Source organism: Lemur catta, chromosome 5 (assembly GCF_020740605.2).
Source record: "Lemur catta isolate mLemCat1 chromosome 5, mLemCat1.pri, whole genome shotgun sequence".
In the NCBI taxonomy this organism is placed as follows: domain Eukaryota; kingdom Metazoa; phylum Chordata; class Mammalia; order Primates; family Lemuridae; genus Lemur; species Lemur catta.
The window spans coordinates 50,972,545-50,998,244 of NC_059132.1; the positions used below are offsets into that span (position 1 = coordinate 50,972,545).

A 25,700-nucleotide genomic window follows, 5' to 3' on the forward strand; every position below is an offset into this window, starting at 1 on the left:
ACAAGTTCAATGAACTCAAAACAAGGGTCTGGAATTCTTTCCCACTAAGAGTGTTCTATGACTACACGGGACCTCTTACAATGGAGATACCAGTAAATTAAAAAGCTTCCTACTGCATGCATCCATAGGAATAAGGTGGCTTGCATGGAAGTACCTAAAAAACTTACGGATGAAAAGAGAAGGCAACATTCTTACCCTCAGCCAATCCCACCCCAAGAGCAGAGTGGGGGAAGGCCAAACTGCAACCGCGATCAGCAGTGTGTGCAAGTAGAAAGAAAGAAGATGTGTTTGTGACAGAAAACCTGCTTCTGAGCAGCAGCTCTGCCCCGTGGCTGTGTGACCTGGGACAAGTGGCCTAGGCTGCCTGGAACCATCCTGAACCTGTCACCCCAGCACTGTGCAGATTACCAGGCAGCAGCACATGTGACAGTGCCCAGCACAGCTCCTGGCACTCAGTGAGCAGGCAGTCATACCGGTTTCCTCCATTTGTCCAAAAACACTATTTCCACCACTGGCCAACCGTACAACTTCCTGATTCCTCTGACAACTATATCGGCAAAGTGCCTCCAAGTGTTTAAAACTGCACAATCTTTTAGCATCCTGGCACATCACTATAGAAGGGTCAGACTTTACACTAGCATGTCCCCAAAATTAAATTTTACAAGACCTATACACATCTTGTAGGCATTCAGAATTATGTCACCCTTATTTAATTTATAAAGTATTGCTAAAAGTATCTGAATAGCATTTTATGCCTTTAACAATGTAGCAGCAGTAAGATGAAGTGCAACACTTTGGATAAGACAGACCAGAATTCTAACTCCAGTCTCTGCACCATTCACCTCCTGGAGGGGCTGTGGCTTCTCACACATGTAGGCTTTAACTTTCCTCTTTCTAAAACAAGACAAAGAAAGTACCAACCTGCCACAGGATTTTTTTTTTTTTTAGGGGGTAGGATTAAATGAGGTAATGAGATTACAACAAGTCCAGAAATTCAGTAAGAACTCAATAAATGTTGGTCATTATCCCTAATAACATATATAAGATATCATTACCATATTTTTTTTTTTTTGAGACAGGATCTTGCTCTGTTGCCCAGGCTGGAGTGCAGTGATGTGATCACAGTTTATTGTAACCTTAAACTCCTGGGCTCGAGCAATCCTCCTGCCTCAGCCTCCTCAGTAGCTAGGACTGCAGGTATGCGCCACCATGCTGGGCTTATTTTTTGTAGAGATGGGGTCTCGCTATGTTGCCCAGCCTGGTTTCAAACTCCTGGCCTCAAGCAATCCTCCAACCTTGGTCTCCCAAAGTGCTGGGATTACAGGCACAAGCCACCACATCCAGCTTCCTATATGGTTAATTTTTAGATGACTACTCAAGTTTAGACTACCGAAGTGTTTACAAATACACAGAAATATTTATTGAACACAATTTTAAAGTCTATAAAATCCACAAAGGTAAATCAGGTACTTGGGATAATCAAGGTGATAATTTTTCTCATTACTTTCTATATTGCTAAAATTATTAAAAATTTTCTCTCAAATTCTGGGAGATCTAAATTATATATATTTCATCTCTTTACTTGATATTTCAAAAAAGATAAACCTAACATTTTTTGGAAAAGCACATTAATAAAAAAATTTCCACGTATTGAAAATATAAATTAACAGCTGGGATTTCAAATTGGTAGACTTTTAAAGACAATTATAACACATGGCTTCTCAATATTTGGAAATACTCATTATCAAATTTTTATTAGGCATGTTGGTACAACTATGGATGTGACAGAGCATTTTATTAGGTATGCACTGTTAAAATTATAATGCAATTTTAATTGTTAATTGTGTAATTATTAATAAATAAGGTTTGAGATTTGTTATAAAAAAAAGTCTATGTGCTACGATCATCGTGCTAACAAGACCTCCAAGGTCAATCACCTCTAAGGAACATTCCCTTACCAAGCACTAACTCAACATAAATTTACTAAAGAAATTTATGAGCTAGCTCAAGGCTGTGCCCATTGCACAATCCCAGGGGACAACATTCACAGCACAGTAGTCCTGGGCCACCTTTCCACTCTGACAGTACTTTTAAAAATATGTCTAACTCATGAGATGTTAAAGGAAATATACAAAGAAATAAATAAATCTGCCCTGACATGTCCACATAAATCCCAACACACTCCACTTTCCTTTCAGATTAATTTAACATATCAGAAGCCAATGTTGAATGTGGAACAAAACTGCCCTACCCCTCCATCCACTCAGTGATACATGGGACCCTCCCAGGACCCAGGTGCCGAGCTGCTTCTCCAAGATGGATAACAGATGTATTTGGATCCACACATATATTCACCCAATCCAAATTCTGACCATCTGTAGGAATTAGAAAGGTCCAGTAGATGACTAGGGTATGTGCTAAAAAGAAAGCCAAGATCTATACAATGTTTCATCACCCTGGTGATCTCATTAGTCTATTGTTCTACCTGTAGTCCTCAACCCCCGGGCTGTAGCCCGGTACCAGTCCATGGCCTGTTAGGAAATGGGCCTCGCATCACCGCCTGAGCTCCGCACCATGGCCCCCCCACAACACCCCCCCCACAACACGCCACCCCCGACCCCCGGTCTGTGGAAAAGTTATCTTCCATGAAACAGGTCCCTGGTGCCAAGAAGGTTGGGGACCGCTATAAAACAACTCATCTAAACAGTCACAGAAGCCCTAGAACCAAAAAATAAACAGGAGCCTTCTTACAAAGCAAATTTAAGTTAGCTCTACAGATGGATTACAGGCCAGCATTGTGGTAGAGGCACCAAAATGTCTCCCCAAGAGAGATGTGGAGCCAGTTTGCTTGGGGAAGGGAGGAGGAGGTGGCCGAGCACTCGCTGCAAACTGCACTTGCACTGGCCCAGCAAGCACACAGCTGTGCTCGGGTACACTGACCCTGTGTGCTCAGAGGGAGGCTAAGAGGGTCCTAAAGCTTCCCAAGGCACCTTTTGGTCCTCCTACCCACAGGGTCCCTAATTAAAAAGCTGCTGTTCTTGCTGTTTAGAAATTAGAATATTTCACTTAGAAAAAGTTATACGTTTGGTTGGTGTCTGCCATAAAAGTTCAAAATTGCCCCCACAATAAAAAATTAATAATTGCCCCCCCCATTATTGACCATACTAATAACAATGTTCTATTGGGGGGCAGGAGTCACTTAGAATTCTTATTCAGGAGCCAGACACTCATTCTCCCTGGCTACCATGCACAGCCGGCCTACCCCCCAGAATGCACTGTTTACGTGTGCGGGGCATTGAAAAAAATTAACTTTTTATTACAAAAAGTTCCATGTGCACATTTTAAAAAGAGAGACCAGTATAACTCCACTTTCACATTCTCACCCATCTTCAACAATTATTCACACTCTTCCGCCACCAGAGATCCACCCCTCAGACCATCCTGAAGTAAGGCTCTGCTGTAATCTTGTACAGCATAGTGATTGCAGCGCCACTGGCATTTAGAGGACAGACATCAGAGTTGCTAGAAATCCCACGAAGCCCAGGACAATCTCTAAATACAAATTCTAGATGTGTCACTCATAATCCAGCAAGGGAATGCTGGTGAGCATCTGGCTCAATGAGAACTTCTGCACTTGATGCTGAAGCCACTGATGCCCACACAGCTAAGAGCAAACCTAGGAAAATGGGAAATACCGTTATATGAGCACTCGTGTGCATACAGGTATCATGTGAAATGCCTGCCCAATTAACCTACTTTGAGAGTGAAGGGAATATATAAAAATAGAGACTTCAGAATCAAAAGTTAGAATATTTAAGGTAAACATTAACAAATGTTTAGAAAAAGAGAACAGCAAAGCCAAACTTACCCTTTTGGAATTCAAAGCTCACTAAAAAGGTACAGTTGCCAAAATCGTATAGTTTTAGCACAGCAATAAATAAATTAGTGGACCAGGCCAGGAGTCAAAGCATATGGGAAGTTGCTACATGGCAATTCTTTGAGAAGAGGATTCTTCATTTAGTAAATAATCCTGGCAAACTGGCTTTATTTCTGGGGGAAAAAAAGGGACTTCCTACTTCACAATATACGTAAAAATAAGTACAAGTGGATTAAAGATCTAAATGCAAGAAAGACCAATTTTATTGAATTCAAGGCATCAACTGTCATACAAACCATTACTTTATATATCACTGAAAGAAAAAGATAGTAAGTACTAGCCAAGCTATGATATACCATTATAAGAAACAACTTCAGAGATGTGAAGGTGTTGAAAACAACTATGTATTTTAGAATCAGCAGAAAGTTGCCTGATAACCTAAACTTTCTATTCCTATTAGAAATTTAGAAGAAACCTTAGGAGAATATTTGTATAATTGCAAGTCACAATAGAAAGCATGTTGACAAACTCAACTATAAAAAAGTTTTAAAATTCTGTATGATAAAGGCACCATAAACATAACTAAAATATAGACTCAGAGAATCACTGTAAAATCTTATAAAAATGAAAGCATAAAAAAAAATCAATGAATAGAATTATGCACCAAGGATGTCTTTTTACTGCAGGGGTCTGTAATGGCAAAAACAAAAACAAAAGTTTTTAAAAAGCAAAAACAAAAGCAATTAATTTGTTCTATCAATGAGATAACTGAATTAGGTAAATTCTTATTATAGATGATTTAACAAATTAAAATCTATACATAGTGACCTGAAGGATGCCTATACCAAACTCGCGAACACACAAACCAAAAGGAAAAAACAAAAGTAAGTTAGAGTATAATGTATATAGTAGCCCATTCTTTTGGTAAAAAAAAAAATAATAAAATTAAAAAAAAAATTAGCAACCCATTCTCTCTCTGGCTATTTGTTTCTAAAACCAGAAAGAAATAGAAGGAAACAGAGCAAACTGTTAACAGCACAGTGGAAAAAAGCAGAAAGACAGACCGACCAACACGCAGATCCACAGCCCATCAATTAGATCCTTTGTCCAAACAAATAAAATCAGAATTTGTCACTGCCTTTGAAGGAGGCAATTCTCTGCAAACCTTCCTCAAGTCAGATCTTCTAGATTAGAGACACTATTCTGCTACTGACAGTTCTATCTTTTCTATGTCATCATCTGAAGTTCTTTCTTATGCATAAAATGAGAAAATTGGACTAAATAGTCCATTTTCAATATTCTACTCTGCTTTTTTACAAAACTGCAAGAAAAGCATGACCTTTCCATTGTTTACACGATTGTATTCTTCAATAAAACACAAAGTTTATGACAAAATAGATGAGAACACAATTCTGTTTTATTCTCTCCTTCTAAACAGAAGACCAAAGAAGGTACAAGCGAAATGGAAATGAAAATAAAGGAATTCACTCATCTCTAACCTGAGGAAATGTCTCCAAAAATTTAAGTTGTTTGGGACAGCATTCAGGTTTGGGAGGCAGGGAATCTGACACCATCAATGTTACTCTCTGGGTTCAAGGATCATCAGTGAGGTACAACTGAAAAGCGTATTTATTTTCCAGCCCCAGAAACAAATGCATCCTATGAACAACACCCTTGTGACACTTCCGGAAGTGACACATAGCCACTCACTTTATTCCAGACAAGCCACAGATGAGGCAATGGTGCAAGTAGAGCAGAGCCTAGACTGTGCGTTTTCTACAGGGCATCCCCCCAAAGGGGAGACAAATGGTTTTCGGTGGGGATGAAAAATATCTTGGCTATTACCAGGGTTTGTGGACTTCCACAGTTCAACCGAATGCAACAACATCTTATTCCTTAGTATTCTCATTCTTTTCATTAGGCAGAAATTAAATTTAAATTTAAATATATGATTAACTTAACTTTTCCTTCGTAAAGGGGCAGTAATGTTTCAAAAACACTGGTTTAGGGCACTCCTAAAGAGCAGAGTTACAAGCTCTAGACACACAGCATGGCCCTGAGCTTTTTGGCTTGGCATATTTTAACTGTTTTTAGGTATAAATGAAAACTATAACTACCTAACAACCATTGGTATAACATCCTAACTATTTAATGGTCACATTTAAATGTTAAACTACCTCTGAATTGTTAAAAATTCATTTTAATGATACATATTTTAAACTCTGTTAATGGCGAATACATATATAATATTTAACTAAATTTAGCAGGTGTATTCAAATACTTTTCCCAAAAATATTCAAAGCATTTCCAAACTGAAAAACTTCCAAGTCTAAGACAATTCTAAAACATATCTGAACTCAAAATGCACTCTTACCATCTTTATCCTGGCCATGAAACATTTATATTAAGTTGTTTGCTTACCAGATCCCTACCCTAAGTTGTTACTGCCTCACATATACTGAAAAATCTAGTCCAGGGACCTGTCCCACTAAGTAGACTTCCTTGCTATATCTAGTCACAACCCTCTTGTCACTGAGGCTGCATTTCAAGACAGTTAAAGTATCATGACATGACTTTTATCTTCAAATATTTAAATCACACATGTTTTCTGTATCAAGCAAAAAGTTATAAAAATTGGGTGTTTTTTAGCTCCATAAAGAGCATGACACAATTAGTGCACTGAATATATTACTATTTTTTCCCAGTCATTATAGTTTCGTTCTACAAAGAACAAAACAAAGTAGTACAGCCTCAAAAATCTACAGATAAATTAGATCCATGGTCAGTTATTTAAAAAGATATACAAATCCACATACAGCTTTACTAAAGGCAGAAGGAAAGCAAGAATCAGACCAACAACTCTTCACTGTTGTGTGGTAAAACTAAACTCTTAAACAGAGAAAATGATTTAACTTTAAATTTTTCTCATCTTTTAAGAAGATTTAACTTCTGTGAACATCATAAAAGATTTGCACCACCTGGTGGAAAAGCAAAGATTCAAACACAGTTAAATCTCTTTATTATAGAGTGTTTCTTATCTCCTTTTGGATCAAAGACCCTTTTAGGACTCTGATGAAAGACAGGATCCTTTCCTCTCCAAAAAGCAGGCACATGCATGCACACTCACACGGGTGCACAAACACACAGATAATGAGCAGTTTTGCTAAGTCCTACACCCATCAGTAGAAAACATTCATCTGTCTTTGGGCTTGTATTTCCCTCTGGCTGCCCAGCATCAGAATCCTCGCCCCACAGTCAGGAAAACACTTTTGTGTGAGTCCTGCGGGGCAGGCAGACGGGATGCTTGCCTTCCCTCAACTGTGGCCAGGCCACGGCCGGGCCAGGCACCCACTGCAGGCTCTCAGAGGGGTCTGATCCTCCCACTCAGGGGCCAGCCAGGATCCAAGCTGCTCCTGGGCAGTAACCGCCCATGTTCTGGCTGCACAGCTTCCCCTGGTTCCTAGCTGTCTTTTAAACACAGGTATCTACCTGTGTTGGGGATGATGTCAGCAACATGATATCTTTCCAGTAAATTCTTTCTCTGAGTTAAAGAGTCTGCTTCCACTCTTTGCAATCAAGAACCCTGACTGCACACTCCTACTTTATTACAAGCCTCTGCCAGGACCACCCCCACCCACCCCCATACGCACATAGCCAACCAATCCTATGGCCTTCTAAACAATGGAATAAATGAGATTTAAAGAGCTATTAGAAGTGATGATAAGGAGAGGTGATGACCAGTGGCAACATGCAAGAATGTCACTTTTATTAGACCTGAAGTAGGATTCCTGCAACACAGCCCCAAAGAGAGGCTTGTTTACCAGGATAGCTTCCGTGTGGCTCTGTTGGCATTTGAGGCAATTATGTATATTGTCCTTTTAAGTCATGATCTTTGATAAACAGCATGGTTTCAACCAAAGGTGACTGGCAAACACATAAGGAAAGGAAACTGGTAAAGAAAAGCTAAGTGGCATAGAAATAAACGACAATGCCCACTGATATATGGGTGTCTTTAATCAACAAAATAAAGGCCTGTACCATCTTTCCTTCAGGGCTGCAACATGAGGACAAATCTACCAACCAATGCTCCTTCAGCTCAGCTGACCAAGTATTCCAATTTGAAAAAGGCAATCTTGGTTTCTTTTATATAATCATAGGTTTGGGTTGTTTTTTTTGTTTTGTTTTGTTTTGTTTTGTTTAAGTAGAAACAGACAAATCTAAGTCCTATTCATTTAGATAAATACATAAGAAAGATCAAGAAACAATAGGTAATTTGCCCAAAAGCATACAGCTAGTTCCTGGCAGGAGTTAGGACTGAGGGGTAACAACATCTATTCTATGTGCCAGCTACTCTGCCAGGTATATTACCTAGGGAATCCATTTTAATCCTCATCACAAATCTATGATGGATGCATTATACTCATTTTAGAATATACACAATAACACTCAGAAGTTAAATGCTTCATCTACAGAGCTCCTAAGAGGCAGAGTACAGACTCAAAACTCTATTTGTTAATTTCTAATGTTCAGTGTGGTCTTTTCCTAGCTTTTGGGTTTGCAGAATGGAGGAAGGTGGTTCATAATTTTCCTGTGTGCTATGTGCCTTTGCAGTCTAGTAAAATCTATGGACCCCTTTTCAGAATGTTTTTAAATGCATAAAACACACAGTATAAAAAAGGAAAACAATTATACCGAAATACAGTTCTCAAATACTAAAAAACACATTTGAGAAACAGAACTATCTGTGCTTCTTTATGAAAGCATTAAATAAGATCTAATAAAGCACCTAATAACTATTGTTCTTTGTCTTCAACAGAATGCACATTAATAGATCAAAATATTAAAACATAGTGAACTTGCATGATATTAGCATCTAAGAGATATACTACATTCCTTAATTTTTTCTACATAGGATGCTTTAAAAAAAGAAAAACAATAAACAGAATTTATCATTTAGATTTCGTTCTTCATGTTGAAGAACATTTAAAAACAAAACAGAAAACACTGCTACTATCTATTTCATAAACAAAATGTTTTCCTATAATATCCAATGAAACATGTTCCTCAACCACATACAGCTACACTGTCCACAAATACATGCATATTTAGCATAACCTATAGCTCAGCAATGAAATTCAGAATGAAATATGGTTTAATGGATCAGGAGTCAGAAAATCTCATTTTTCCCACCAATTCACTGTACAGTCTCAGGAAAATCAGCCACAATCAATCTACGAATGACCATAACAGCAAATACACAAACGGACAGAGATGAGTATTTCTTTTTATTCTGTGCACTTTACCTCACGTTTACAAAATAGCCAGACAACCAAAAGTCCTCAACAATTAAGAGAATGGGGCAGGACTAACAAGACAAATAATGCATACCATACTGTGAGAGATGACAAAGCTGCCAGAATGAAAATGAAGCGGTCCTGTTCCATCCTAAGTACGACACACACCTCCTCCATCACCTGGTCCCCAAAACCCACTCTGTCCCCTCTAACACTGCCCCTCACTGTTAAATTAACCCTGGAAATAACCCAGTCCTTGTAAACATACATTTTGCCCACAACTCAAACACCGCTCTTTTATTTGCAGTGTCACCTCTGCTCAGACTATCTCCGCCCCAAGGACCTGGCCAACTCCTACTCATTCTCCGAGACCCAGCTCCCACATCATCTCAGGGAAGTTACGCTTTCAAACCGTGTCGTTAGCTGTTCATGCGTCCATCTGCAGGACCATGTAAGATCCCCTGAGGAGCTCTGCATGCCTGTGGCCTACAACAGGGCCTAGAACAAAGCCTGACGAATTAACCAGCGTCACAGAACAAATGCTCAATTGATCTGTAAGTTAAAATTCTAATATTGCTGCCACCCTAACAAAAGTATTTCCACAAAGATCGTATCTAATTGCAATATTCTACACTCTACAGTTGTATTTTTACACAGTATTTTTCATGTTTCCACAGGATTTCAAAAATCATCACTTTTAATGTCTGCCAAAACATGGGATCAATTCACTAGTCTACATTAAAGGGCATCTAAGGCACTTCCACTATTTTGCTATTAACAATAACACCACAATGGAGATCTTTGACCAAGTATCTTTTTGTTTCTGTTGAGTCATTTCCTTGGGATAAATTTCAAGAAATAGTACACCTGGGCAAAGGGATTTTATACCTTAGTATAAACCCCTTTAAAGCTCTACTATGTCATCAATAAATGAGTATATTTATTCCATACAACCTCAGCAGCCCTGGATGTTATTTCCTTAAAATATCAAATGCACTGGTAAATACAAATTATCTCCACATTATTCCCACTTTTATTTCTTATTACAGAGAATGTTTCCATATATCATTAATACTTTTTTATTTATAATTTCCTTTGTCCATTTATCTATTACCTTTTCCTATATATTAGAAGCTGCCTTTTAAATATTATCAGTTCTAAAATAAATATTTTATATTTTTATACCTGTCATGCCTTTTATTTCTGAGTTCTAATTCTCCAAACCTGAGAATGTAATCTCTCCAGAAGTGTAAGACGTTCTTCAGTATTTCCTACTTTCTAAATTTTGATTTTCTCTATGTCCACTCTAAAATTTATGTTGATTTGTGGGGATGAGTTTCAGTACTTTCCCCTCAAACATCCACTCAGTTAATCCCAATATCATTTTTAAAAGATCCTTCCCTGTTTATGTATGTGCATTTATGTGGATATAAGAATAATTCTAAAATTATAAATGTTAGAAAATAAGATTTTAGAAATAGATTTTGGAAATAACCAACTTTGCAGATATACACACAGGTCTAGAGAGCAAAAGATTACACAAAAACCAAAATGGACTAGGGGCAATTTTTCGCTGAAATTAAATTTATCTAGATTTACCCTATCAATGGGTCCTCATACTCCACCTCTCTGAACTGTTCTTATTTCACAAAAAAGAAAGAAAAATATGATTACAATTTTTCCCTAAAACAGTAATGCAAGTAAATTTGAAAAGGATAATAGACTTCTTAAAATGCTATCTTGTTTTCACTTTTATTAAGTCCAATCTGTACAATTCTATAGAAAAAATCAGGATACTTTTAGAAAGATTAATTTGTGACTCTGCTGAACAGATATGCTCCAACTTTATTTCATATTTCAAGAGGACTGGGAATATACTGGACAGCTTTCAATGTCACAGATTAAACTCATAGATCAATTTTAGCCAAGACTATCCAAGTGTATATACTTACCCATATATACCCTCTGGTACATATACATACACACTGTCTGCAACCAAAAATCATAATATCCACATCCATGAGGTGTCAGTAGCTCTTCATACATCTGGTACCAAGCACTTGATTCACATAAATGGTATTTTTCCCAAATCTAACATGTTCCCAGCGCCAAGCTCACCCGAGTTATTTTTTCCAGTATATTTTCATTGAGATCTTGCACTTCCCAGTGGCATTTATCAGGTCAGGATGCCACGTGCAGCCAGGTCCAACCCGCAAGTCAAGAAACCACACCATTTTTCCAACTCACTCTCCTTAACCAAGTCTCTCACCTGGAATTCCTCTTTCCTCTCCTTCAGGCGCCCACAATGAGGGGGATAGAAACGTAAGCGTAGGTTTTATGAAGCTGGGACTTGGAGAGCTAACTCAAGGTGGACGTAGAAAGTAAAGAGAATTCTTGGGGTTCAGGAACGGCTTTCTCAAGGAATCAGAGAACACTGCCTCCCTTCCCGGTCTCTCCTGACAGCTTCCCTTGCTCCGGGGCCCTTATCACTTGGTACGTGTTACACCTGTGGGCTTGTCTTACTGCTGTATTGCACTGCAGGGTCAGCGTGGCTGAGGCTGAGACATATGCCAGGTCACGCTGGTATCCCCACCCACAGCACTGAGCGGGCACGGTGTCATGCGGGGCTATTCACCAAACATTTGCTAAGTGTACAAGGAAAATATCCAATCTACGAAGAGTAAAAGTCTAAATCTTTACTTCATTTAAAAAATTTCTTCTAAAATTTTTATCAGAGATGGCTACCAAAAATATAATTTTTAAAACCTGAGGGAAGAAAAAGTAACCATTTTTATAAACTGTTATAGACCTGTCTCAAGAGACACATTTATCTCAGCGTTTAATAGAAGTACAAGTCAGACCAACATGCATACATATATAACTCTGTGCTTGACTCTTGCAACAAATGCAGGTGCTGAAAGACCATTTAATGTTTACAAAATCCATTATTTAACTACAACACTTTGGCTATATCATGTACATTACTGGCATGTGTGAGTTGTTAAATCAGACCTCATTCCAGACAGCACATGGCTGCAACTCCAAGTGTGAGGCAACTGCCTATAAAATGTCCCCATAATCCTGTCCACTCTTTAACAAGCGACTTCCTGATTTCGCTTTACAACAAATAAGCTGTGAATCTTGATTTCCTATGTGTCTAAATCCCACAATGTCTATATTGCAAAATTTATACCTATCCAAATACTTTATTTTCAGTAATTACTCTTGATAAACACTACCCACAACAAATACACTCTTCAGGAGAAAATTAAAGGCTTCCAAGGAACAGGAAGTGTCTAGAAATGTAATTTCAAAAAATTTAATAAAAATATTTACAAGATATTCTAGAATAAGGTATTCTACCAGAGTTAAGTAAAACAGGAAGAGAAATTATTAACTTGTTGGTTCTAAGAATCATATGAAAATACGGCTATTATTAAGAGGATCTAGATGTACCAGAGTCCAATCATGTCCTCCCCAAAACTAAAGATGACATTAAAACCTAACATAACCAAAATTACCACTTCTTAAATGTCACAGGAGAGAACCTCCTAGGTTGAGCAGAGTAGGCTCTGGTCCAGCAAGGTCGAAGAATATTTCTTTGTAAAATCTTTGATAATCTCTATTAGAAGCCTGTTTTGCCCCTTCTAATGACGGCCTGAGGATGTCTACATAACAAGGCTACTTTCTCTTCTCACGCAGACCCCTTCCACAGGATGAGCTTATCTCCCTCCCTCTCTCTCTCTCTCTCACACACACACACATAGATGCTCCTCTACTTATGATGTGGTTACATCCTGATAAACCCATCATAAGGTGAAAATATTAAGTAAAAAAAAAATGCATTTAACACACCTAATCTACCAAACATCATAGCTTAGCCTAGGCTACCTTAAATGTGCTCAGAACACTTACGTTAGCCCACAGTTGGGCAAAATCATCTAACACAAAGCCTATTTTATAATAAAATGTTAGATATCTCATGTATTGAATAATGTACTATAAAGGAAAAAACAGAATGGCTGTATGGGTACCATTGTAAAGTCAAAAAATCACAAGGCGAGCCATCCTAAGTCGGGGACTGTCTATATATGAACTCATTCACCATAAACTGGCAGTAAAATGTTTCATTGTCACTTATAAGCACATAAAATTTAGACTTTAGAAAGGGGATCACTATGAAATATCGGAGGCAGCTATGCTCACTACTGTACCACCAACGCATTGCTAGGAAATACCTGCAACTTTTGGATACCTGCAAAGAGCATTCAACCAAAATGTACTCTGAGAAAAATACACTGTGTGTTTCAAATACTGCATAAAGTACCAAAATTATTCTACAAAGAGGAGAAAAATGTAAGCAGCAAAGCTAGGTATAGCAAGAAGGAGATAAATCTGGTTAGGAAAAAGTTACCAAAACTACCTCCCCAGCAGAAACTTGTCAGGTGAGTAAACATTTGTTGAATATCTACTAAGTGCCATATGTTTTACCTATGCTATATTTGGCCTTCAAAATAACCCAAAAGTAGGTTTTATTTTATCCAAATTAAGGTGAGAAAACAAGTTCAGAGAGATTAAGTAACATTCTGTCAATCACAGATGTAATAAGTCATAGAACCAGGATTCATCCCAATTTCACAACCCTTGCTTTTTTTTCCAATTAAACTACAGTTTCAGTGAGAGAAGCTTAGTTATTAATCAGTGGGCTAATATTTGCATCAGTAGTATGGATTTTAAATATCAGTAATACCTGCAATAATATCTTAAAGGCACAATCATCTCACTATTTCTACTTTTTAAACAGCATCTATATATTCTGCCAACTTGATGGGTCTCTATGAGAAGTCTTAAGCGACAAGCCTGTTAATTTGTGCAACCTGATGTTCTTGGGTGCCGGAGGGGGATGCTCTGTACCCATTTATAGGAAACACAGCTAGGACAAAGTGAGGAGGCGAGAAGTCCCCAAAACACAACCATGAAGCCAGACAAAACTGTCAAGAACAACCACTGTCAGTGCTCTGGAAATCAACCAAACAGTGAGAGCCACACTAAACCATCACACTCAAACTGTTGAAAGATGAAGAGAAAAACCTTGAAAGCACCATGCAAAAAACAATTCATCTCACACAGGAAAACAAACAAACACACACACACCACACTAACATAAACAGCTGATTTCTCATCAAAAACAACAGAGGCCAGAGGAAGACTCAGAGCGCAGAAAGAAAAACAATAATGGGTCGGCAATAGCTCAAGTGGTTACTTCCTCACGCTGGACTTTCCATCCATCTAAAAAACCCTATCAACCAAGATTTCTATATCCAGAAAACTATTCTTCAAAACTGAAATAAAGACATTTCATGAACTTTTTAAAAGTGGCTTTGTTACTAGAAAATCTGCCTTACAAAAAATGCTGTAAGAAATCCTTCAGGTTGAATAAAAGTGACACAAGAGATAACATGAATCCACAGGGAAAACTGAGGAATGCTGGAGATGATAAATACGTAGGTAGATATAAAACTCGTTAGTATTTTTTCTCATTTCTTTTTTTTCTTTTCTTTTTTTCCCTTCTTTTTTCTTTTTCTCATTTCTTATCTTAAATTGTTTTAAAACAAAATTGCATAAAGCATTGATTTAACACTGTATAGCTGGCTTTATAACACTTAAGGATCAAACATATATGACAATTAATAGCATAAAAGGAGAAGGAAAAGGAGATACTAGAACAAAGTTTCCACATTTTACCACAGTTCATTTAGTACTATTTTCAAGTAGATAGTGATACATTGAGATAAATATTATAATCTCTAGAGCAGCCACCAGGAAATTACTCAAAAGTATATTAAAAAATAAAAAGAAATCAAATCTTACACTAAAAAAATTTAACACAAAAGACAATGAAGGACTTACAGAGGAACAAAATTATGAAGCAAACAGAAAAGAAATAGCAGAATGGCAGACATAAATCCAACAATAACAATAATCACATCAACATGATGGAATGAACACCCAAATGGTAGGTTGTCAGAATGGATATAAAACCAATTGCAACAACACGCTGCCCACAACAAACATACCCTATTTCCAAAGAAACAACAACTTCAAAGTAAAAGGGCAGGAAAACATATGCCATGCAAATAGTAACTCTAAGAGAGCTGGAGGTGAGACACACGTTAACAATCAACTTGACCTAACTGAGATTTATAGAACACTCCACCTAACTCAAATTTGTACAAGACTCCTTATGGTTAACATTATTCATACTAGCCAAACACTGAAAACAACCCAAATGTCTGTCAACTGATGAATGGATCAATAAAATGTAAGAGAATATTACTTGGTAACAAAAGATAACAAAGATCCTGATATATGCTATCATGTAGATGAATCTCAAACACATTATGCCAAATGAAAAACACTAAATGTAAACACCCTGTATTGTACAATTCCATTTATTAAGTGTCCAGAAGAGAGTCAGAAAACAGCCCGGCAGTTGGTGGGGCCGACAGTGGGAATGAGGATTGACTGCAAATAGGCACAAGGAAATACTGCAGGTGACAGACGTGTTCCCAAACTGCACTATGGTAAAGGTTGCCCAATTCTATAAATTTACTAAATATCATTGAATCGTATACTTATGATGAGTGAATTTTACTGCACATAAGTTATATCTTAACAAAGTTGTAAAAGAAAACATGCACTATGCAGTAGTATGACTGAGGCAGTAAGCTACTATATCTGGAGACTGGAAAAGGTAATCTTTCCATCAAAGAGCAAATCATCAAATACAAAATTACTGCAAACTCTAGCTCCTCCAAGATGTCAGTGTGAATGCTCAACACGTAACTCATCATACATGTGGCATTAATTCCGTCAAAACACAGCAGGTCCACTTAAACGATCAACATACAGAATGCCAAATAATGCATTTACCCCCTTGGCTATGCAGTCAGACATCTCCTCATATATGGTAATTGAATATATACTTAAATGTTCACTCATCAAATATTTGCCAAGCTGCCTGGACTTTCAGGTATAAGCCATTATGGTCTTTTTACATCTTCAGCTATAAATTTCCTAGAAGACAAAACAGAGTTGCTGAACTTCACGACATGTCCACCTCATCACAGCAGGGCCACACAAGTCCCAACAGAGGCTCCTGAGTGTCGGCCACCCAAGGGGCCCCTTGTTTCCACCATACTTCACGACCGCTCTCTGAGTGAGAGCGGGAGAGTGAGCTGAGAAAGGAAACATGTTAACAGTACCAATTCTCTATTTTTGAGTCATGTGCTAACATTGGCATGTACCAAAATAAAGAGGCTAACAATCCAACGTGGCAGTGGAGAATGAACATTGCTTTCAAGAGTACTTCTCAAACTACTCAGTAGCTACCATGAACTCAACTGAGCCTTTCCTGAAATTTAAACTTAAGCAAAATAAAGCAAAACAAAACTACAACACAAAAATATCATTTTCCCTACCTCCTCTCATCCCATTACCCTAAAACCACCAGAAATTAAGAATTATTAGGATATTAAAGAAAGTATTGTACGGAATACTGAGAATTCAGACACCAGAAGTTTAATTGTGTTCCCCAAAACCTAAGTACAGATTCTAATGCTGATGTGTTGACAGCCGTCACCACCCAGATGGCCCAGTCCCAGCCCAGCACTGCTCGCGAGGGGAGGAGCTTCTCTCAGGACTCATTATTCAGAAGGCAGCTCTATTCTGCTGAAGAACAATCCTTCACGTTAAAATGGATTGCTTTTGATATGTTTCTACCACTCTGAGTTAAATATAGAGGTGACTAATGGAGACAACATAATTGGAAAAAGGACAGTAGTCTATCTGACAGGGCAGTTGGCTCCCTAATGGCCTAGGCCTACTGGGTGGAGACCCATGATCTCGGTATCAGATCAAGAACAATTGAATTTTTCTGACAAGAACAACTCAACCTCTAAGGCTCTCCCTTCATTTTAAAATCACCAGTAAAGGGACTTCTTCCCAAACATATGTGAATTCCCTCATCATGGCTGGCACAGCAGGCCCTCACATAAAGCAGTAGATCTAGATTCCCCTAAAATTCATTCCTGCAGCAGTCTTCTACATATCTAATAGAAAGATGGAGCATTCTTATTTATTCCCAAACATAAAGGAGTTTACAAATGAAGTCAATGCTCCTCTATTACCTAGAGAGAGTTCAGCCAACTTTTCTGTAAAGAGTTAAATAGTACACAGTTTAGGCTTCATGAGCCACAGGCAACCACTCAACTTTGCCTTTGCCATTGCTGCATGAAAGCAGATAGACATCAGATAAATACATGGGCATGGCTATGTTTCTATAAAATTTTATTTACAAAAACAGGTAGAAGACTGGATTTAACCAATGGACTATAGTTCGCTGACCCCTGCCCTAGAATAACAGCTATTTAGAGGTAAAAAGAGCAACATCACTCCCACCAAGCCCTGTTCCCTCCAATGCCTTGTTCTCAAAGAAACTAAAGTTATTTGCTCAAGGTCAAACATTATTCTGTTGCTGGTTTATTCAAATGCATGATGATTTTCTGAAATAAGGAAAACAACAAAAAAAGGCTACCTCATTCTTTTAACCTGTTACTCTCTTTCCTGATGTCAACAAATCATACTGACCCTACATGAATGTTGTTTTTCACTCTAAAGTATTATAAGATAGTGCCCAGCCTCTGCTATAGCTTCTTTAAACACTTAAGACCTACCTGGCAGCATAAAAGAACTTAACCTAGTAATTTTATAATTACCATAAACAGAAACTATACACATCAAATCTAAGAAGCTTCCTTCCCTCTTTTCTTCCTTAGAGTTTCAAGTTCATTGAGAATTCCATTCTAACCAAGCAAGCTAGAGCAACGATCACTTCTACGTGATTTGTCCCCTGTTCTTTCTTCCACCAAAGTCTAAAAAGAACTTATTTTCTCTGCCAATATATCCTTCCTTTCTTTAAGAACCCCTCTTAAAATTCCTACCCATTCAAGTTTTCCCTGAGAAAAAAGGTGACTTCTCCAAGAGGTATTCCTAGTTGCTTTATCCCACATAGATTATTTTTTGCTCCATTTTCCCTTTGGAAATTCCACACTGCACATACCATAGTAATCTGAAATCATATTGCTGCTTTATATTGCTCTTAGATCTTTCTTCCCTCCTGTGTTTGGAGACATATTATAATAAGAACTCTAACAGAGCAGGTGCAAGATTTCATGTCTAGGCATAATCTACTAACATTTTCACTGTTCCTATTCAAATGGAAGACTAACATAATCTCCTAACCCTGATCCCTTAAAAGTGGTTCTTTAATTTGTCCTTTATTTACATCTGCAATGTGGGAGGGTCCACATACATCTAAAATGGCATACTTTCTCTACATTCTACTGAAGACAAATTATAGAATGTTATCTTCTATTATTTTGCTTAAAATTGTAATGTTTTCACATTAGTTTCCCCAAAAATATTTTCTAAGTCTTCATGTCTGAAATTTCAACAGTTATACTGAGGATCCCATTTAAATATTGCCATTCTCCACTTTAAGGAAGACATCTCTACTTTCAGCTACCTAAAACTAAGCAGATCATGTAAGCAAACATCTTTGATGAAACAACTATTCTTTCTTGAAGTGCCTGGAAATTCCCTTGATTGTTTGTGATAGCAAATCAACTTGGAGTAAGGCATACATACATAACTCTGAAATGGATTCTCAACAATTAAAGAGTTGGATGGGGAAAAAAAATAATCCTTCAAATTCTGACCTCCTGAGTAACCTCTATGTACTACGCTTAACAAGTTTTATTTCGTAACTGGGATGGAGAGCATTTTCAAACTCTTAATAATCAGGAAAGCTCTTTCTACTATCAACATGAGTGAGTATAAACATGACGGTTAGGGGTGAAGGCACCAGAGACTCCTAGCTGTGTGCCCCTGGCCACACAGCAATCTCTATCTGCCTCATTCCCACATCTGTAAAATGGGGTCATAATATTAACAGTACGTATCTCATATGGCTGTAGGGATGAAATGAGCTAATATGTAAAAAAGCACTTTGAACAGAGCACAGTACAGGCCCGTGGAAAGGTTAGCTCTTTTTATCACCACAAAAACTACATAAAACAGCCTCTCTCTTGCCACTGGCCCATAGAAAACCATAACTATAGGAAGTAATACAGTTAAAAAAATTTCTAAAGAATATTTCACAAATATCATCTCAAGCAAGATACAAAAAAGCTGCTCAAAGTCTATCCACTTAAATTTCTCTGGCCACCTTTACTTCTCATCTGTAAAATGAGGAGGCTGAACTAAATAACCTCCAAGGTCCATCTTTCCTGCTGTAAAATTTGTATAATTCTTGCAGAGAGGCACACAAAAAACCAGAGACACAAGGGAAAGCACCCTGGTACAGCCCGTACAGCTTAACCACCCTCCAGGCCCCTGTGTATCAGCTCAGTTCATTTTTCTTTTTTATTTACTTTTAAACAATCAAATACTGCCCTGTGTTGTATGTTTAATCTATTTCTATTTGGATACCATAACTATTAAGCAGTTACAGGCTGATCTTGCTCTTCACTGACAAATCTGAAAGAGTTGGAAGATAAGCACACACAAGCATACTTCAAAATACAAACAGTAAGTATACGTGGTTAAATTCATACAGCCACATGGAAATTCTAGTTAACTACAAAGTGGCCAGCTAATTTGTGATCATTTCATATTTTTTGAATACTTTTACACCACAGAACAACTTTAGAATATTCTCTAGAACAAAACTCACCATAGAAAATTTCTAAGAACCTTCTGAAAATTTTCATTTTAAAGTTGTAAAAAAAATAAAAAATTAAAATTAATGCAATCCTGCACTAAATATACCCAACTGGTCAAAAGGGCCTTCTTTCTGAAAGAATGACTTGAATGTTGAGAAGAAAGGATCCTGATCGTAAGCTTTTGAGCTATAATAAACTGCTAATAGTATTACAAAAATCAAGTGCTTTATAAGAACACCATAGCGTCATTTGCAATGAGCATATTATTAATACGCAGAACAGTACTCTTAAAATGTTTGAAAAGAATTAAATATATGAATAAAAAAGTAAAGCACTTAATTTATTTATAAAATATTTTTCCACATAACACAAGAACAAACTTTAGCCCAGACTTGTTCAAATTATTGTCTTCTAAATGTGAAGCTTAAAAATGTTTTTATATGATAGGAGATTTTATGCACATTTTTTTTTCTATGATAAGATAAACTTGTACCTCATCAGAACATATCTTGTGCAAAGATGTTCTAAAATAAAATCATTACTCTGGTTAATCATATTATTACATTTTGTATTTTCTTTTAAAAAGAAAAAAGCATTTGGCTGATGTTAATAAGCACTCAAAAAGCATCAAATAAGCTCTCAACATGAGCTGAAAAATAATTATCTACAAAAAAAAATGGGAGGCTTGCCATATAAAATCTATTCTCATATTTTTATCCTACTTAAACTAAATCATGTCAGCTATTTACATAATAACTTTTTCACTTACATCAGCAAAAACTATTTTTTTAATTATTACCTATTTCCTTTCTGGCTATAGTCGTATACAGAATTTCTTTTCTGTTTTTTAAATAAGCCATGGGGTTGTTTTCACTACAAGATTTCTGACTTCTCAGATCTTAAGGCTGTCAGCATGGAACTGCTGACCTCACATTCAAATGGGAAAAACAATGCTTGAACAGCTGGAATTCCATCTGAACATCATCAAAATTAAACCTATTGCACTTATAAACTCAACAAGATAATCCCTACATAACAAGTAAACATAAGATTTTATTCATAGTAGAAGGCTTTATAAAACAACCACTGGAGAAGGCCCACATATTGAAAGCCAATGAAAACATTCATCTTAATCAGATTAATCCTGAAACCCCGGCTGGGTTTTTGTCTCACACAGAAGCAGAACGGGGGACAGAGAGATGGCTGCCATCTCAGAACCTAAGGAGAGAACTTCACTTCAATCTTGCATGATCCGTGATGTCAACATTGTTAAAAACAGTTCAACAGAATAAAATAAGTTTCCTGAGAATTAGATGAAGACAAATACATACTCCGTTTCACCTCATTTCAACACTGTCAAAAACCAAGACAAGGTTTCAGTGAGTTTAAGTGGAAAAACTGAGGAAGTGGCAAAATGGGTCAGAATTTCCCTTCCCAAATTATTTTCTGCGCTGACCTCTCTCCTCCAGATGTTAAACCTTGAGCAGTCAGGACAAGAAGGGGACATGTCAGGGATCAACGCTGGGCACAGAGGTGGCTTCCTGTACGCAGCATCAAATGTGATTAAAGGTTCTATGTTGGTATTCCTGTTTCCTCTGTTTATGAAGCACATGCAACCCAAGAGTTTGACATAAACCAGCTTTTTATAGAAAGTAATAGCTCTCTGGACTGTTTTTCCTGTGTCAGACACTGTGGCAAACGCTTACATTTGCCATATCTTCTAATCTTCACACATTATCTCCATTTTACAGACGAGGAAATCAACACTCAGAGCTTGCCCAAGACCACACAGCTAGTCAGTGATAGCATGGGACCAAACTTGTTACCTTTACACCAATTGCATGTACTGAACCCATAAACTCCAGGAATCTGATGGTGAAACAAAAGTTAGTCATAACCACTTGGTTTATCTGTTCAGGCAATTAAAATTATCACAAGTTTCTTAATCAGAGGCAACCAAATATGGGAAGAGGCAGTTTGTACTCAAGGTTCAAAAACATGAACTTCATGAGTACAAATCATCTTAACCCTTTAGTTTGCTAAAAAGCTAACACAACCAAATACTCTTTTGTTAAGCCAGATAACCAAAATAGTCTCTTCTGATATATTTAGAATCCATCTAAGATGAGAGATCTATAGAAGAAAAATTATGATGCAACATCATAAGTGCAATAAGCCACACAAACACAAACAATGGAGGCCTAGAGTATGTTTGTGAAGGTGCGGGGAGTACTCTGACAAGGGGAGAAGTGAAGGGAAAAGGGGAAAAAAACTCAAAGAGGTGAAATCTTCTTTGGCAGACACCATCTCCCATACAGAGTAAGAAAACAGAGCAGAAATGGAGAGGAAGAAGAGGTACCTTCCAGAAAGAAGAACAAGCACAGAAATGCTGGATTTGCACATTGAGCTCCTGCAATGGCATTTGACTATTCACGAGATACAGGAGAACCGGAAGCCCTGGCCACTCAGGACATTGGCCCTCCTCTTGTGAGGTGAGGGCCCTCCAGACCCCATGTGTGGATCGTGGCCGTGATCTGATTACCTTCCTCCGTGCTACTTCTCACATTATAATAAAGCTGGCTCTCAGAGAGGAAAAAGTTCTCAATCTCATAATGTGTTCAGAGCCAAATGCACTCAACCAATAGAAATGAAAAACAGCTACACTAAATTCTCAAAATATGTTTTGCAAAAGGTTAATACTTAGTATTTTCCACACTGACTTCCAATCTTAAAGTAGACAAGGATTTGAAACCCTAGGCCCAAATACAACTAAAATAGGTAACATCTCTTTTCCTCTTTGCCAAAGTTTTGAAACATATTAACAATAGTGATTGCGAAGCAAAAGTCACAGCCCTTTATCATACCAGTTAACACACCCCTTTATCATAACAGAACTGGCGTGGAACCCCCAGCAAGGCACTGGTTCCTCCACTCCATGTCACTGAAGTCCAAGCAAAGACTTAGGAAGGTGGCGGGGACAACCTCCTCCACTGAGGAGTGATCACTAAGGAAAAACTGCAGGGCAAGGTGGCACTGCCCTGCACTCAGTTCACCAAGCACATGTGGAGGAGCTCGGGCTTTGGAGTTTGCCACACCATGGTCCAGACACCCTTTTCCAGGGAACCTAGGACAACATACAAAGCCTCACCTCTGAACACCAAGTGCTCCTCTCATGCTCTTCCAAAATTCTTCTTCAGCCTCACAAAGGAATGATCAATGTTAAAACTCTCCTCATCTGCACTGTGCAAATGGGAAACAAACATCAAAGACAAAAGTTCTATCTGGCTTATATGCCAAGGGTAAAGAGATCAAATTCAACAAAACCACAGTCCTAAAAAGTATACAGATCACCCATCAGGTCTGTCTCATTTATGTCCCAAATTTGTTTACTGCCCGTAAGATGACATTTTTTTCTCATACTTTTCTACTAAAGAACTTGAAGAGCAAAGAAGTGTAACTCTACCTCATTGTGGGAGGTAGCCTGTGCATACCTAATCTAAAATCCATGCAAATTTTGTATATTCTTCCATGACAGATCCTGGTTTTGTACTTTTTAATGCTTGTCTAATACTTTAATACACATACACACAAAGTATACATACTCTCCCCAAGTAAAAGTCACATTCCAGAAAGACACACATGTTATCCTGCTGCCTTGCACATACATAGGAATATACCTACCCCAGTAGAAGAACCAAGACTAAATCAAAGAAAGATTATAAGAATTGAAACTGCCATGGAAATGTAGTAAACATATAATCTGAGAATCTTTAAGGTCTATATCTTTTAATATTGACTTAATTACCAAGCCCAAGACAAATACATTATAGACTATTTTCCAAGAAAGCCTAAAAAGAGGAGATAGGTTTTGTGAAAACCCCTTAGCTAAAAGTAGAAACAGCATGAGCAAGCTGAGCCACAACTTCTTTACTGGTTTTCCAATGTCCTCTCTCCCCATTTCAAATCTAATTCTATTAGAGGTATTTTCTGTAAGCCAAAGCAGTGGGTCACAGCTAAAACAAAGCAAACATAACAGTCCAACTTGTCACAGTGATGACATAAAAGATAGACTAAAAAATTAATTTCAGTAGCTAATGTTTACCTGCCCAAATTCTTTCCAGGGATAGAGCCCGGATACATTCTGAGAAGGAAAGTGAAAATTTTAAGGTGTGATACCTTAGTACCTTCCCTTGCGTACCTTTGCTTACTCAGGTTTTCCCAGCCAGAAACGGAAGCTTCACTCTCATCCACTGCTGCTGAGTGAACTAAGGTGGCTCAGATACCATGTCTTCCATGAAGTCCTCCCCGTTCCCCATCAGAAGTCCCTCCTCCCTGGGCCTTGGGAGTCTCCAGTGGTCCCACTGACGTAGCTTTAGTATCCTGTCTAGTGCGAATCTACTTCCATCTTTTCCTTAGTGGCTAGGAGTTCATAAGGACCTTAGTTAGTTAACTTTCTAGACTCTAACTGATGGGTCAGACCCAATTCATTTCAAGTTGTCTTTGAAAACTCCAAAAATATCATAATTTCAGAAAAGAAACAAGTTTTCCCATTAAAATTTTTAGCTCTACTTACTAAATTTGGACTCACATTTGATGGACTTTCATCATGTGATTCCTCCTAATTCTCCCACTCCAATCTCCTGCTTCTCTGCCTCCTTCTTCTTACACTCTAGTAATAGAGCACCTCGGAGTCCCCAAGTTACTTCACCAGCTCCTACCCCACTTACTCTGTCTTGTCAGCTTCCTGGATAAGTTGCCAGCCTTAAGAACCCAGTTCAGACGTTAACTTTCCTTCCCTAAATCACCGCCTTGCCTCACCCCAAACCACCCCCTACAACAGGCACAGACTATGATCCTGTATCTCTGCAATCTCCAGACCTCTGCTCTGCCCTCACCATAGCACCACAGTTATACGTTTACCTAGGCCCACCTTCAATACCAGACTCCCTTCAGGGTCTCAGTTTTATCATCATTTTACCCCTACCACCTAGAACAGTGGTGCATGAAGTCATTCAACAAACATCTGCTGAGTTGAACATTTATTTAATACAGAAAGGAAGTGTCTATGGTCTGAAAATCCGCATTTCTCAAGATAGCCATTTTTTCTAAAATCTTAGTATATATTTTAACACATTAACTTCCATGTGAGTTGTATTTAACTCATGCCAGTTTTGAGTCCGGGGCCATGTAACTCACACATCTCTTTACCGTGGGAGCAGTGTGGTGCACAGGAAACTCACGCTGCCATGCTATAACATACATGTCACGGGATAAGTGGCCTCCCGGGCAAAACCCTGCAGTTTGTTCATGAAAACCTTACTTGTTGATGTTCTTGTTACAATTAATCCGGACAATTTAACTGCATATAACTCATGCACGGAAAACAATAAAAAATAAATTTTTCATGAAATGAGAAGGGATCATTTTATTTTTGAAGTTTTTATTCTATTTTTGTAATAAAACACCGTGGCACCAAGGAAAAAAATTTTTTTCCTAGTGTGGCACTCAATGTGTTAAATATGAAAACCGTTTAATATTTATGACCTAATGAATAATACCTTCATCAGATCAATCATGTATTCAGTCCTTCAACAAGTATCTGGGTTCCCATGAGCTGTCAGGAACTCGCTGGGGGCCGGGGCAGCTGCGAGTCTATATGCTGCCTTCACGCAGACTGGAAGAGGGTACCCCCTGGACAGATAAATTGTAAAAGCAGGGCCCATGGCTCCAAATGCCCTTGGGTGT

The 25,700-nt window shown here is 37.9% G+C and overlaps 1 protein-coding gene and 1 long non-coding RNA gene across 7 annotated transcripts in view; both read right to left on the reverse strand.

The window, feature by feature from the left end:
- LOC123638264 overlaps nucleotides 1-24,175 on the reverse strand; it is a 52,225-nt gene extending 28,050 nt beyond the window's left edge. The window contains exons 1-2 of the long non-coding RNA XR_006735264.1: nucleotides 24,154-24,175; nucleotides 23,104-23,195 (exon numbers count right to left, since the gene is read on the reverse strand). This is a non-coding gene — a long non-coding RNA (uncharacterized LOC123638264). The remainder of the gene's footprint in view (nucleotides 1-23,103; nucleotides 23,196-24,153) is intronic.
- HIVEP1 (HIVEP zinc finger 1) overlaps nucleotides 1-25,700 on the reverse strand; it is a 147,155-nt gene that overhangs the window by 113,010 nt on the left and 8,445 nt on the right. The window lies entirely within an intron of this gene.